Source organism: Balaenoptera musculus, chromosome 3 (genome assembly GCF_009873245.2).
Source record: "Balaenoptera musculus isolate JJ_BM4_2016_0621 chromosome 3, mBalMus1.pri.v3, whole genome shotgun sequence".
Lineage (NCBI taxonomy): Eukaryota > Metazoa > Chordata > Mammalia > Artiodactyla > Balaenopteridae > Balaenoptera > Balaenoptera musculus.
Window position 1 is genome coordinate 13,265,011 of NC_045787.1, and position 15,063 is coordinate 13,280,073.

Below are 15,063 nucleotides of genomic sequence, written 5' to 3' on the forward strand. Positions count from 1 at the left end.
GATGTAGATTTAGGAAGAGTGCGACAGGATGCAGACGAGTCTGTGAACTTTCCTCAGGGTCAGGTTGGCGATAGAATTGGGAAAACTGTTCCTATTCGTAATATCTTTTTGGTTCTATTCTCCACTGAGACTGAAACCTTGATTTCCAGATTCTTAGAGAAGGGTTGCATATTTTCTTGAGAGATCCACTATTCTTCATGTCTTTGCGTCAATAGTCATCAAAGAGAAGCAGGAGAATCTAAACTGAATAACACGCACACGCCAAATAGTCCAAAGACCAGCTATGGTATTCCACGTAAATATTTAGACCTTCACTGGAAAACAGTAGCTTCAGGCAAAGAGTAACATATATATTATAGTTCAGTCTCAGAATTAACCGGCTGTTCATCATCAAGTCATTGGGTTTTCTCACTTTGTTGTAATGGTTTCCTTTTGGCTGCAGCTCATCTTTTTTTTTTTTTTAACTTTAGAAACTGTATTTTAAAAAATTAATTTATTTTTTAAATTGAAGTGTATTTGATATACAATGTTGTGTTAGTTTCATCTTCATCGTCATGCTTCAGTTCTTTCACTGGTGTACTAATTAATTAATGTAAAAATATTTTTCAAGTATGATAAATAGTATAATGCAATGAAAGAGGAAAATGCAAAAACTAATGCATAAGGAAGAAAATAAGAAATCCATGGGTTGTAAGACACTCCTGGTGAAATGGACAGTTATAATGAAGATACTCTTGGTCTTTAGAATATTTATTGGTTCACCATGTATTTACTGAGCATTTCTGTGTATCGGACATTGTGCTGACAATGAATGGAACATGGTTTTTGCTTTAAAGACTCACAGGTTGGGAGGAAGTTAGTTAAGTAGATGAAGAATCACAGCATTGTGAAAATACGACCTTAGAGAAAGGAGAGGGCTGTGCCGTGGAGCACAGAGGCAGTTGTTCTTGAGAAGTAAAGAAAGTCAGGTCCTTGGTTTGCAAAGACCAGGTCCACTCAAATGAGCTCAAATAAAAATGGGTCATTGAAAGACATGAGGGATTTTCAGAGAAACAAAATGCAGAGGGTGTCTGGTCTCAAGAGTAGCCACTCCACATCTGGCTCTCTCCATCTCTTAAGTGGTCTCATTCTGCTTCTTTCTACATGTACTTTCTCCAATACCAAATCACTGGTATTTTATAGAACAACATACTTTTTTTAGTAGGGTCTTCTTCTTTTTTTCTTTTGTTTTAAATAAAGTTGCCTGTGGTCATCTTCAAGGTTGCATTTTATGCTTAACAAATTGGAAATTATTGACATTTCCAATTCAGTCTTCTCTGTAGATCAAAATATTTATAAACAAGAAAATACTCTTTACAGTTTCTTAGGTACCTGCTAAGTTTGGAGCAAATTCTGCTAAATAGAGTTTATTCTTAATTCTAATGTGTAGTATTTAAATATATAACTATTTCAGCCTGAATGTTTTCACATTTTATTTACAATGTTAATTTTTTCATAGACTATTTTTTATTAAAATTTTTTAATTGCAGTATAGTTGACATACAATACTATATTAGTTTCAGGTGTCCATCATAGTGGTTTGACATTTACATACATTATGATCACCACAGTAAGTCCAGTAACCATCTGTCACCATACAAAGTTATTACAATATTATTGATTATATTCCCTATGCTGAAATTATATCTCTGAGATTTATGTATTTTATAACTGGAAGTTTCTACCTCTTAATTCCCTTCACCTATTTCACCCAGCCCCTCCCCGTCCCCCTCCCCCTTCCCCTTCCCCTCACCTACAGTGTTGAATTTTTTTTTTAAATTAATTAATTAATTAATTTATTTATTTTTGGCTGTGTTGGGTCTTCGTTTCTGTGTGAGGGCTTTCTCTGGTTGCAGCGAGCGGGGGCCAGTCTTCATCGCGGTGCGCGGGCCTCTCACTAGCGCAGCCTCTCTTGTTGCGGAGCACAGGCTCCAGACACGCAGCCTCAGTAGTTGTGGCTCACGGGCCCAGTTGCTCCGCGGCATGTGGGATCTTCCCAGACCAGGGCTTGAACCCGTGTCTCCTGCATTGGCAGGCAGATTCTCAACCACTGCGCCACCAGGGAAGCCCCAGTGTTGAATTTTTAAATTGAGTTTACAGGGGTCATTCACAGTAATGTCAGATGTTTCACCTTTAACAGAATGAATTTCCAAAAATTTAGTTTTGATTCTATGAACTGGATGAAGAAAACAAATTTCTTATTGGAATTAACTTTATTTTGCATTTGAGGTATCAAATGATATTGACAAAATTTGCATTATTTAACTTTTGAGAAGTTCTTTCTCTGCTCATGGATCCAACATATGGGCAGTTATTGCTTCACCTTTTGTATATGCATGAAACAACTTGGAACTGAAAATAAGCAAAAGTAATTCAACAAAGCGTTGAATGGTCTAAATGAAAAGTCAGGGTTCGTGGACTAATGTGGTACACCTTGCACAGCCACACATGTTAACTTGTCAATTTTAGGCACAGTCTTCCTAAAATAACTTCTAACTTTTGGTAGCAGTTATAATGCTTCTTCAGTAGATCGTGTGTCTTATGGATTTCATAAGGTCAAAAAAGTTTTGGTAGAGTGCTGAGGCCAGAAACTAGATGATAAAAATAGGTGCTGATTTTGAAGGATGTGACCCATTTGATTCAAAAGTGGAGTGTTGGAATTTTATTTTTAATAATATATTTTATTTCTTTTTAAAAAATTTATTTTTTATTTATTTATTTTTGGCTGTGTTGGGTCTTCACTGCTGCATGTGGGCTTTTCTCTAGTTGCAGCGAGCAGGGGACTACTCTTCGTTGTGGTACGCGGGCTTCTCTTTGCGGTGGCTTCTCTTTGTTGTGGAGCATGGGCTCTAGAGCGCAGGCTCAGTAGTTGTGGCGCACGGGCTTAGTTGCTCCGCGGCATGTGGGGTCTTCCTGGACCAGGGGTCGAACCTCTGTCCCCTGCGTTGGCAGGCAGATTCTTAACCACTGTGCCACCAGGGAAGTCCCAATAATATAATTTTTTAAATAATATAATTTAATGTGCATTTCAGTCTCCTAAGTGTCAGTGACCTCACTGTAACTCAGAAAGTATATAGCCTTCATAGAGTAAAGATACACAGTAACAAATGCAATTATATTTTCCCTGAGAACACAAGGATACAACCAGCTAATATTGAGCAGAGCAGATAAACAAGGTCACACTCAGGCCGTGGCAGGTCCTAAGTGTCAGCCCTGAGGAGTAGGCTGGCATCTCAGCGCAACTTCCTTCCCCGTGTTCTTTGTCCTTCAGTGGCCTGGGTTCCTGCTCTTTCTGCCGCTGCTGCTGGTTCAGGGTGGAGTGGCACAATGTGCTGGGGGTTCACTGAGAAGGGTCAACCTAGAGGAGGAAGATGAGGGAGATAGCAGCTCTTTCTGGAAGGGTGAAGAGTTTACCCTTCGGGTCATCCGATTTAAATCTTGACTTGTGCTGCTCATGAACTTGGTGACTTAGGGAAATCCTTCAGTCCTCGGGATCTCAGTTCCCTTATTTATAAAATGAGGAATTGGCATGATGACCTCTCTAACTTTGATAGGCAAAGACTCCAAGTTCTGGGACTTCTCCGGTGGTCCAGTGGTTAAGACTCCACCTTTCAAAGCAGGGGTCGCGGGTTGGATCCCTGGTTGGGGAACTAAGATCCCATGTGCCTTGGGGTATGGCCAAAAAATTAAAAGTAAATAAATAAATAAATAAAAATAAATTGCACATCTCTTTAAAAATAAAAACAACAAAGACTCCAAGTTCTGTAATTCAATGGCAGAACTCTTTTTTTCCTTCCTTCCTTCCTTCTCTTCTCTTTCTCCTTCCTCCCTTCCTTCTTTCTTTCTTCCTTCCTTCCTTCCTTTCTCTCTCTTTCTTTCTTTCTTTCTCTGTGTGTTAGTTACAGAAACTATAAAACAGTAACATTTATTTTGACCTTTGAATGTAAGACAATTCTTTGAGGTAAAAAAGTTTTCTTCTGAGATTATTCAGGTAGAATCTTTGCATTCAACATAGGGATTCTGAAAGACAATTACAGAAAACAGCTATAATGCAGAACTCCTTGTGGTGATGTCAAATCCAAGAAAGATTCAAATCCTCTGACAGTTTTCCACCTCCATCAGTCATGTCCAAGTCAAGACATACAGCATTTCTTCTGTTTCATCCCTTAGTTGGAGTTAAATTCTGCTGGAGACTACACTGCATGTTTTTATTTATTTTTTAACTCCAGAATGCTCTTCGTCATCTGACAGTGCACCATATTAAACTACTTAAAATGCTTTGTGAATGAAATCACATGTCTGAAATGTGGTGTCCGTTACCAGAGCTCTTGAAGGGCAGGCTTGGGTTTAGTCCGTCTCCTTTGTCTTACCTAGTTTCTCAACCCCGGACATTCTTTTTCTCTCTCTTAAGGCAGATTTCTCTATGCATACACAGTTCATTCAGATTGGTAGGGTGGACTGGGTAAAAAAAAAAATGATGTGGGCAATTTTTACCTGGTTTAAATGGGTTAAGAAGAATCATGGTAATCAGAGCTTCAGGGCTGCCCCACCTCTGATTTTGCATTTTCTTTTTTTTAAAAAATTATTCATTTATTTAATATTTTATTTATTTATTTATTTATTTATTTGGCTGCCTTCTCTGTGATTGAAGGAGAAGTGCATTGAATTTTCATAAACACATAATTATCTAACTCCTTCCCAACTTAACATGTTTTGACGTGAAATCCTTAAATACGTATTAACAATCTCAGCGTTAGAGGCTAAGTACTGTAATGTACACATTTAAGCTCATGTACACAAGCATGTGAACTCAGGAGGGCAGGAATTCCTGTTTGTTTATTGTTATCTACCTTTTGTCGTCAACAGAGCTTGATGCATGAGGTTGCCAAATAGATTAAATTAACGAATGTGAGGGTAACCCATGTCCGCTGGAGGGTGAACACCATGCCTGTTTTGTACAGCTCTGTAGCTACAGCGCCTAGAACGGTGTCTGCGTCTCATTTGTCAAGTGAATGAATGGACTTAGGGATTTGGTCCTTGCCATTCAAGTCTTGTTTGGGAGGCAGCTTGGCAAAATACTAAAGAGCAGTACTAATTAGGTACCACAATGGTAAATAATCACCGGACACTCATGTTTTAATTGTCCAAATGGTAACATAAAAATTGTTCTAGATGTTCAAAGTCGGAAAATAATATATAACATGCATTACCCCCAAAAGACTTTGACATTGTTGGATTATTTTATTTCTTTATGTATTGAATAAATCTTTGAGTGCCTCTATGTTCCAGGCAGTATATCCGGTGCTGGTGAGTCAATAGTGAACAAAAGAGATATAGGTCTTGCCCAAATTGAACTCATAATCTAATGGGGGAAACAGTCAAAAAAAGTAATAAATAAAATGTTAATTTTTGAAGGGAAAAATGGGACGTTGCGATAGAGAATAACAGAGGAAAGGATACTCCAGAAAGGATAAACTATAAGAATGGAACCTTTAAGCTGAACTTAAAGGGTGAGAAGGAGTCAGTTCTGTGAAAAGCATCCCAGGCAGAAGTATGTGTGCAAAGGCCCTGAGGCAGCATGGAATTCAGTCACCAAGAGAGCTGTTCTCTGTGGGAATAAAGAAAGAGGCAGGTACTGAAGGATTTTGAACAGGAGGACATGGTAAATGAATGTACCACGATGAACATGATACAATGATATTTTAAGACATTCACCCTTGCTCAAAAGTGGAGAATGGATTCTGGTGCAGAAGAGTGGAAGTGGGTGTTTAATAGTTCATCAAAGAAATGATGGTGAACTTGATTAAGGTATGTTGACTAAACAATATATGCACAACCTGAAAGTTGCGAGTTATGTTTTATTTGGTGGGAATTTTTAGGACTTCAAGCCAGGGAGGCAGCGTCTCAGGTAACCCTGGGAGAACTGCTCCAAGGAGGCAAGGGGGAGAGCCAGGATATATAGTTTTGCAGCAAAGGGCAGTTAGTCTGAACATCAAAAGATTATTGTTAATTAAGGAAAACTAGGTATCTCAGGTTAAGGAACTTGGCGCTTTTCTATGTATGGGAAGATGCAAGAGTCTGGGCTCCCTGAAATTGTTCCTTTGACGTGCACCTTAGCTCTCTGGGGCCAGTGTTCTGTCTTCACATCCTGAGTTTCCTCAGGGCTCACCGTGGGGACTGGCTGCAGTCTGATGGCTGCTAGATGGCAGGTATTCTTTCCTTCCTGAGTCCCCTCAGAGCTCACCAGCTCACTGTTGGCAGTGGCTGCGGTCACTGGTGACGGTGACATCTTTTGTTTACTGATATGGCCGGCAGTAATCCACTCATCAGGCAGCAGCAGTGATGAACACAAGGTATGGAAAGGTTTGAGGTAGAATTAAAGAATTTACTGTTGGAAAAAAAGTAGAAGAGGGTTAAGGGAGAAGTAAGGAAGGAGGAATTCTCCTGGGCTCCTGGGTGAATTCATGGGAGATAGTAGTGCCCTTTACTGAGGTGGAAAATACTGGTGCAAGGAGACAGATCTGGGGTGGGGAAGCATGGATTCAGTGGTGGACAAGTTCAGCTGGAGATGTCTGCCAGATGAACTCAGAGATGTCAGGGCAGAGCGTGGAACTAGATTGTGAATGCGGATCTCAGAGGAGGCCTCTGAGCTGATGATATAGACGTGGGAATCTCCGGCATGTTGAGGGCACAGCGATGGAGGACCAGCTGGGCATATTAAAATTCAAACCTTCAGTTTACAGAACATCTACCTGGGGCAGTGAACCCAGGAAAGCGCTTTTCTCATGCCCCATTATTTTACCCAGTCTTTCACTCTTCACCTGGGCTTATACTTTCTCTACTTGCCCTAGGACCCCTGTCCGCATGCATTCACTCTTCCTGACCTTGACTCAGTTCTTTAGTTATCTCTCTCACCTGCCCTAGTTTATCCTGTCATCTCCCACCTTTCTACTCCAGCCCACCCTCCTTTCAGTCTCCTAACCTGGTCGCTCTCATCAGCTGCTTTTCAACCTTTAGCCTCTCACTGTCTGCTACATACCATATTCTAAGTCCTGCAAATCTTTGAAGGTGTGGCTTCCTTTCCAATATTATTATATATCTATCAGTACATCAGTAAAAATGAGTCTGCATTCCTACAAGAAGGAGGAGGAAGAAGAAAGGAATGGGGGGGGGATTATTGGTTATAGGGCATTTGTAGATCAGGTTCAATTTGCATGTGAATCAGGCAATAGAATTTGTTTTCATGAGACATCTCCCTCAAATTTTCAAGTAATGTCATGAGATAGAAACATTTTTTTTTTACTAGGAGGATAAGATGCTAGATGATCAGGTTTCCTATTAATACCGAGCAGGACCTTGTGGGGCTCCTGGGCACAAAAACCTTTGTGTCCCCCATTTCTCGATTATAGGAAATAGGCTTAATTCAGCCTCCATGACCTTCCCTGAGTTCCTATGGGCAGGTTCAAACAGTTGCTAATTAGGGAATGGAGAGGATGCAGGAGACAAGGGAGGAACAGTCAAAAGAAACAATAATACAGCCTTGGGGCAGGGTCCTGGTTCCCCAACAAGGGATATACATATCTTTGAGCTGTTTTGCAGATACTGAAACCCCTGCCAGGTGGGAGAAGTTAAAAAGGTATGGCGCCCACAAGCAGGTACACCCCAGAGGGGTTGGAACCAGAAGGTTGATGATGCCGACTCCCACTTACCTCCCCACCAACCAATCAGAAGATTGCCCATGAGCTGATCACGCCCTCTTTGAACCATTGCTATAAAACTCCTCACTACCCCTTCCAAGTTGGGACACCCAGTCTTGAGGGCATTCGCCCGCTTGCTTGGCAAAACAATAAAGCTATTCTTTTTTCCTTCACCCAGAACTCTGTCTCCAAGAATTAATTCGGTGTTGAGGTACAGAGACCGGATCCGGCTTCACTATTACCATTTGAATTCCCTCTCAACACCATGAATATCCATAGTAGTACAGTATTTGATATATTTTAAGTTCTTAATAGTTACCGATTAAATGAAAGTTGTTCTGTAAATATATCCAAAGGTTATGAGAAGTATCACTCTGCGATACCTTATGCCACCACTCACTTTAACTGTTTACACCCTCAATCCTATATCTCTGTTGCCCATTTATCTGCATCCCCCCCTTTACTGGGCCTTGACGTCAGAGGTTCCAAGATTGTAACTTTTCCCCCAAATTACCATGCCAATCTGATGAGCAATTGTTTTAAATAGAAGTATAATTGACCTACAACACTATGTTAGTTCCAGGTGCACAACATAGTGATTCAATACTTCTATACATTGCAAAATGATCACTGTGATAAGTCTAGTTACCATGTGTCACTACACAAAGTTGATGAGCAGTTTTTTAAAGAACTCACTTTATAGTAATAATTTGCATCTCCCGTAGGCACGTTGAATTATTGATTACAGATCTTCTGGTGTTCATTCTTGAAAGTAAAATCAGCTAATCATCTTATTCAAATATTTTCCATGCTCTCAGATCCAGAAAAGACCAGTGTATGCAAATTGTACAAGTATTTTCAATATTCTTTACTACATGTAAAATTTCAGAGTGAATTCCACTTTAAGGTATCCATTTAGCATGGAGACAGGGATTTCATCTGTTAACATTTTGCTAGATTAAAAAAAAGTAGTACCACGATAGTCTTTCTAGACTACCTGGATAACAACGTTTCTCTGTGCACATATCTCATTATAAGTAGCTTTCATTTTTAGTAAAGAAACTATATAGTTTGAAAAAAATCTAAAGAATAAAAATCTAATGTTTTTAAACTGTATATACTCAGGATGAACACACTACATGCTTGTTGGTGACACTCTGTGCAGGGATGTTGTCATTTGGCTCTATTTCTGTACAAAGGGATCCAAGGCAAAAGAAGGTTGACCAGCTCTTTGCATTTGCCAGGTTGAAGCCAGGAACTTCATGAGGAATAGGAAGACTCTTTTGTGATTCCCCAAACACTTTGGAATCAGAAGAGGCACAGAGCCCCAGAAGGCTGCCGTGTGACAGCGGAGTTCCAAGAATGTTGTCACAAAGAAGGACTAAGCAGTTGTGAGAAGGAAGGGTTGACCTGTGACTTCCTAGAACCTTCAACGTTAAAACCTACTGGTTGGATCTGTTAGGAAATTTTTCCCAGGAATATAATGCAGTAGGAGTCAGAAGGTTAGACAGAAGCCAGTTACAGAAATGGGTTTTATTGTTTGTTTGCTAGATCTGTCTATAAACCATATAAAGTGTGTTTGTGGGAGGGACAGTGTAGAATATGTCAACCTATCCACCATTCAGTGCTGTGATCATGCAACCTTTCTTAGCCCAAATATTTTTCCTGACCACTCCCACCATTGGATATTGACTTCTTCTCATACTATTTTCACCTCAGTGTGTTGCCTCCCTTAAAGGGCTATACTACTTTTCCCGCCAGTACAGAATATCCAAAGGAGAAACCAGGGGTCTGTCTTGCTCTTGAAGTACTGTGTTGGAATATTTACTATTCAATAACCTTCAACAAATAATAGTTGAGCACCTACTTTGAAAGTTCTACAGAGGACGAAAGTGTAAATTACAGACCACAGGGATGTTTTTCCATCTGAGCTGGATGAGTCAGGCCAGTTCCTATGCCCAAAAACACTTCAGGGTTTCTTGAAGCACCTACATGCCCTTCCGTCTTCATGGGAGAGCTTGCTTTAGCCACTGTGGGATTGTGTAAGTAGCTAGGAGTAGTGTCAGGAAACTCTTCTCTATGTGTCTCCAACCTTCCCTCTCTCCACCCTGTGTCTTTCCTCTTCTTTCAGCTCTCTCCCTTTACCTTTATTTCCTGTCCCACCTCTGTATCAACACCTCCTCTCTTTTTGTTTTTCTGCTTTATTTTGCTGTCTTCCTAAACTGGCCGACAACTATTTTTATTTGTATTTCTCTGCCAAGCTTTGGATATGTATTTCCCGAAAGACCTAAAATGCTTTTCTACTTGCAGTTTCTCTCTCCATTCTAAATCTCTTCATGCCCAGGGGCTGGGTTGGTGTCTGATTAGGAATGATACCTGTCTGCCCTGGTTTCGAATCAGAAGAACATCAGTTTGACATCTGAAGATAAATCACAGAGCTACCCAACCTTTCCCAGTGTCATCTGCTCACTGAGGTGCTTATACAAATAGCCCCATCTCTAGAGATGGGGAAGAGTTCAGCCTATCACCTGGTTCCCATTTCTCAGCTAATGGGACAGAGGCACAAACCTGTAAAACAAGTAGGTTTGTTTCCAAATGAAAACCAGATGTGCTGAATCCCACTGGAGTACTGGGTCCACTCTCTGTCACGTGTCTTAGCAAGTGCGGAAGGGTGCCCTTACCTAATTTTCACTACTAATCAACCCCAGCATTCCTTTACCTGAAAAATTAGCAATCCAAATAAACTTTCAATTACTGTAGCTGGAAATTACAACCGCTGTCATGCAAGGAGCTGAACTGGAGTGCCACATTTAGCTTCTGATGCCAAATATCACATTGCCTGACATCTCGATGCTGAAGAGTTCTCTTTGCCAGTTAATTTTTGCTTTAGGGAATGAACAATCAGTTATCAGATCCCCTGAACACTTGTATAAATCTCTGAGACAATATCTTCAGAAGGAAACAGTCCTTTTTTTTCCTCTTTTGCTTCAAGAAACTTGTGCCAATAATCAAATGTGCTTTTATTCTCAGTTCTATTCACATGAATCCTCCAACTTATATCTTTTTCTTTCTGGTTTTCTTTGTTTTCAGACCAGAAGAGCACTTTAAGTAAAATTTGTGGAATTTAAAAATGCCCAAGGCTTAATAACACACTATTGGAATATTTGAATATAGTTGAATTTACAGCAATAAAGTTATGTGTTGGAGGGTTGTTGGCAAGGGATAAAGGTTGGAGTTGTCCCAGGAAACATTTTCTCACATAGTTGGTCATTGACTCAAATGGCAAGTGTTCTGGAATCATACTCACATGACATTGGTGGGTCTCTGGAACTAAGAAGTTAGTTCCTTCTTATTGAAAGATCAAGAAGATGTGTTTTAAATGCAGCACCTGCTGTCTGTAAGATGCCAGGGCCAAGACTGGAGAAGTCCCTGGAGACACATAAGACCTGGGTCCTGCCCACAAGGAACTTACAATCTAGTTGGGAAGTTAAGACATTACATTGTGGTCCCAAAGACATCATTAAAGAGGCAAACATTCTCGCGTCTACCTTCAAAATAAAATACACAGTCAGGGCATTTCTTACCATGCCCATCGCTGCCACCCTGCTCTAAGCCACCGTCATCTCTCATCCCGATTATTGCTGTAATCTCCCAAGTGGTATCTGTGCTTCCACCGTGGCCCTGTTTAGCCTACACTCAACAAAACAATCACGGTGATCCAGTTAAAGAGTGAGTTGGATCATGTCAGTCCTCTGTCGAAAGCCCTTCGAAGCTCCTGGACCCACTCAGTAGAGCCAGTGTTCTTGCAGTATAGACAAGGGTCTACACCCAGTCCAGCCACCCACACCTTCTTTGACTCTCTGCTCTCAACTTTTACCAGTTTTCCTCTTGCACATTCTGCTCCATCCATGCTCTCACCCCCTTGCTTTTCCTGGAGTACACCAGGAATGTTGCGACCTCAGGGCCTTTGCACTTGCTGACCCCTCTGCCAGGAATCCTCTATCCCCTGATGACTACTCACCCCTCACATACTCAGGTGGTCACTCACAGTGAGGACTTTTTAGACCCCGTTATCTTAAATTGGGCTCTCGTATGCACCCATGTGCGCACGTGCCCTCGCACGTACACACATACACACACACTTTTTTTTTTTAATTGGAGTATAGTTGCTTTACACTACTGTGTCAGTTTCTGCTGTACAGCAAAGTGAATCAGCCATTCGTATACATATATTCCCTCTTTTTTTGGATTTCCTTCCCATTTAGGTCACCACGGAGCACCAAGTAGAGTTCCCTGTGCTATACAGTAGGTTCTTGTTAGTTACCTATTTTATACATAGTAGTGTATATATGTCAATCCCAATCTCCCAATTCATCCCACCCACCCCCCCTTTCCCCCTTGGTATCCATACGTTTCTTCCCTATGTCTGTGTCTCTGTTTCTGCTTTGCAAATAAGATGACCTATATCGTTTTTCTAGATTCCACATACATGCATTAATACACTATAAAAAATCTGGAACCCTTCCTGAATGTACGCGTCATCCTTGCGCAGAGGCCATGCTAATCTTCTGTGTTCCCATTTTAGTATATGTGCTGCCGGAGTGAGCACCGCACGCACACTCTTGCTTGCTTTAATTTTTTTCCATATAGATATCACCATATGAAAACCTAATAGTTTGTGTGTTATCTATCTTTTCCCCAGTAGGAGCTAAGCTAGTTTTGGTTTTTTTTTTTTTTTCAGTTTTGTTTGCCATATCTTTAGCACCTAGAATGGTGCCTGACACACAGTAGGTGGCCAATACATATTTATTGAATGATTATTTTTATTTTGAGCACGAGGTGTTGTATTCGTTTCTTTGGGCTGCTGTAACAAAGTATCACGAACTGGGTTGCTTAAAGCACAGAAATTTATTGTCTCACAGCTCTGGAGGATAGACATCTGAAATCAAGGTGTCTGCAGAGCCATGCTTCCTCTAAAAGCTGTAGAGGAGAATCTTGACTTGCCTCTTCCAGCTTCTGGCAGCCTCAGGTGTCAACTTCAGTTGCAGCACTTCAGTCCCTACCCCCGTTGTCACATGACATTCTCTCCTCATTTGGGATGGGGTGGAAGGAAAGCTATTCCCTTTTATGTCGTCTCACCTCCCTTTTTCCTCTAAAATTTGACCAGACTAATATCCCATCAATACAGCTCTGGTCCAGCATCCACTCAGACCAGAAACCTTCAGCATCTGTAAGTTGTCTAAATTCTCTAGTCTAGAATTTGAGGTTTTCCACATTCTGTTTGCCATCCTCCATCACATAACCTGTGACCTCTCTAACTTGTAGGATTTGCTCCTCCCCATAGGTACCCTTTCTGCATCCCCACACATGTCTCTTCTTACGCTTTTCTTTCAACCCTTCTCTAGTGAACCCATTACATAAAGACTTTCCTGCCATCTTCCTTCCTAAGTCCAACTTCTGCATCTTCAAAGCATGCATGCAAGATTACCCCTACCTTTTTGATGGCATTCATTATTTCCTATCCTGTCTTTTAGGTATATGTGAATGAAGGTTTTGTCTCCTCTAAATTAGGATGATAAACATACCAGTAGCATGATTTTTTGGTTGATAAAACTTGTCAGAAGATGGTACATTTAAATTTTAATAAAGCTTTTGTTGTTCTGAATCAAAGAATGTGAGGTTTCAAATGTAAGAACATGTCTTGCCTCAGTTGTTTTCTGAGATAGCAATACACAGTGATGAAATGAGGTCAAGATTCAGAGGGAAGGGTTTGAGAAAGAAGAATTAAGAAATGTGGAGGAAGTTGGGTGGATGTTAAAAAGTCTGTGTTAGGAACTTCCCTGGCGGTGCAGTGGTTGAGACTTTGCCTTCCAATGCAGAGGGTGCGGGTTTGATCCCTGGTGGGGGAGCTAGGATCCCACATGCCTCGCAACCAAAAACGTAAAACAGAAGCAATATTGTAACAAATTCAATAAAAGACTAAAAATGGTCCACATCAAAAAAATCTTTTTAAAAAGTCTATATTATATTACATGTAGCCACCTTTGGGTCTCTTTTCAAGCACCTACACTCTCTTTGGAAAATAAATTATTTTACATATTGTGGTATGCCAAATAATGTCCTCTGAAAGATGGCCCCATCATAATTCCTGGAACCTATGATATGCTAAGTTACGCGGCAAAAGGGACTTTGCGGGTATGATTAAGTTCAGGATCTTAAGATGGGGAGATTATTCTGGATTAGTCTGGCTGGATCCAGTGTAATAACAAGGATCCTTATAAGACAGAAGCAAGACAGTCAGTCTCTAAGAAGAAGATGTAATGACAAAAGCAGAGAAGAAAAGAAGGCTTCATGACAACAGAAGCAGAGAGATATTGAAATGCTGGCTTTGAAGGTGGAGGATGGGGCCATAAGCCAAAGAATGCAGGTGGCCTCTAGACGCTAGGAATTGAATTCTCCCTTAGAACTTCCAGACAGAATACAGACCTGCTGACACCTTGATTTTAGGGCTTCTGACCTCCAGAATTATAAGATAATAAATTTGTGTTGTTTTGAGTGACTTAGTTTTGCAGTAATTTATTACAGTGGCAATAGAAAACTAACACATATTTTAAGGCTCTGACAATTAAAAGCAGAGACCAGGGTTTGGCAGTCTTTGCTGTAAAGGACCAAATACTAAATATTTTAGGCTTTGTGGGCCATCTGGTCTCTGTTACAATTACTCAGCTCTGCCATGTAGCATGAAAGCAGCCAGAGACAAGATGTAAATAAATGGCTGTGGCTGTGTTCCAATAAAACTTTATTTACAAAAATAGGCAATAGACTGGATTTCGCCCATGGGCTGTAGCTCGCTGATACATGGTATAAACCAATGCCTCATCATTGTTTATTGTTTTAATTTATACTTCATCCTCTTCTGGAATCTTATTCCTGTTTATGTATGCCACATGACCCACTGAACAGAACATTCAACAATGGTCTGAAATTGGTTCTCCAACCAGAAACATTAAGATTTTTAAGTGAAGATGAAGCTTATTATTAACATTCTACAGTCATCTTTAATTCCTCAGTACTTGCATATTGTAAGAATTGTATCCTAGAGGTGTAAATAGCAGTGCTAAATAACTCTGGCTTGATTTGCTCAAGTTAGAAGACCATACTGTATTTTCACAAAGCCTCCAGAATTTCTAATGCTAAGAATATGCACATCTCATGAAAATGTATTTCATCAAGCACTGTCTACAGAGGATTAAACTAAACTGTAAAACCATGTTTTTTGTGTACAGACTTCAGGATTGCTAATGCTCTTTTGTTTATAATTTCTCCC

General features: G+C 40.4%; 1 protein-coding gene and 1 non-coding gene across 3 annotated transcripts in view; one reads left to right on the plus strand and one right to left on the minus strand.

The window, feature by feature from the left end:
• Positions 1 to 15,063, plus strand: part of FBXL7 (F-box and leucine rich repeat protein 7) — a 418,013-nt gene that overhangs the window by 207,791 nt on the left and 195,159 nt on the right. The gene's annotated exons all lie outside the window — the stretch shown is intronic.
• On the minus strand, positions 12,244 to 12,345 carry LOC118893684. Its single transcript, XR_005019541.1, has one exon. It is a non-coding gene; the product is annotated as a U6 spliceosomal RNA (small nuclear RNA).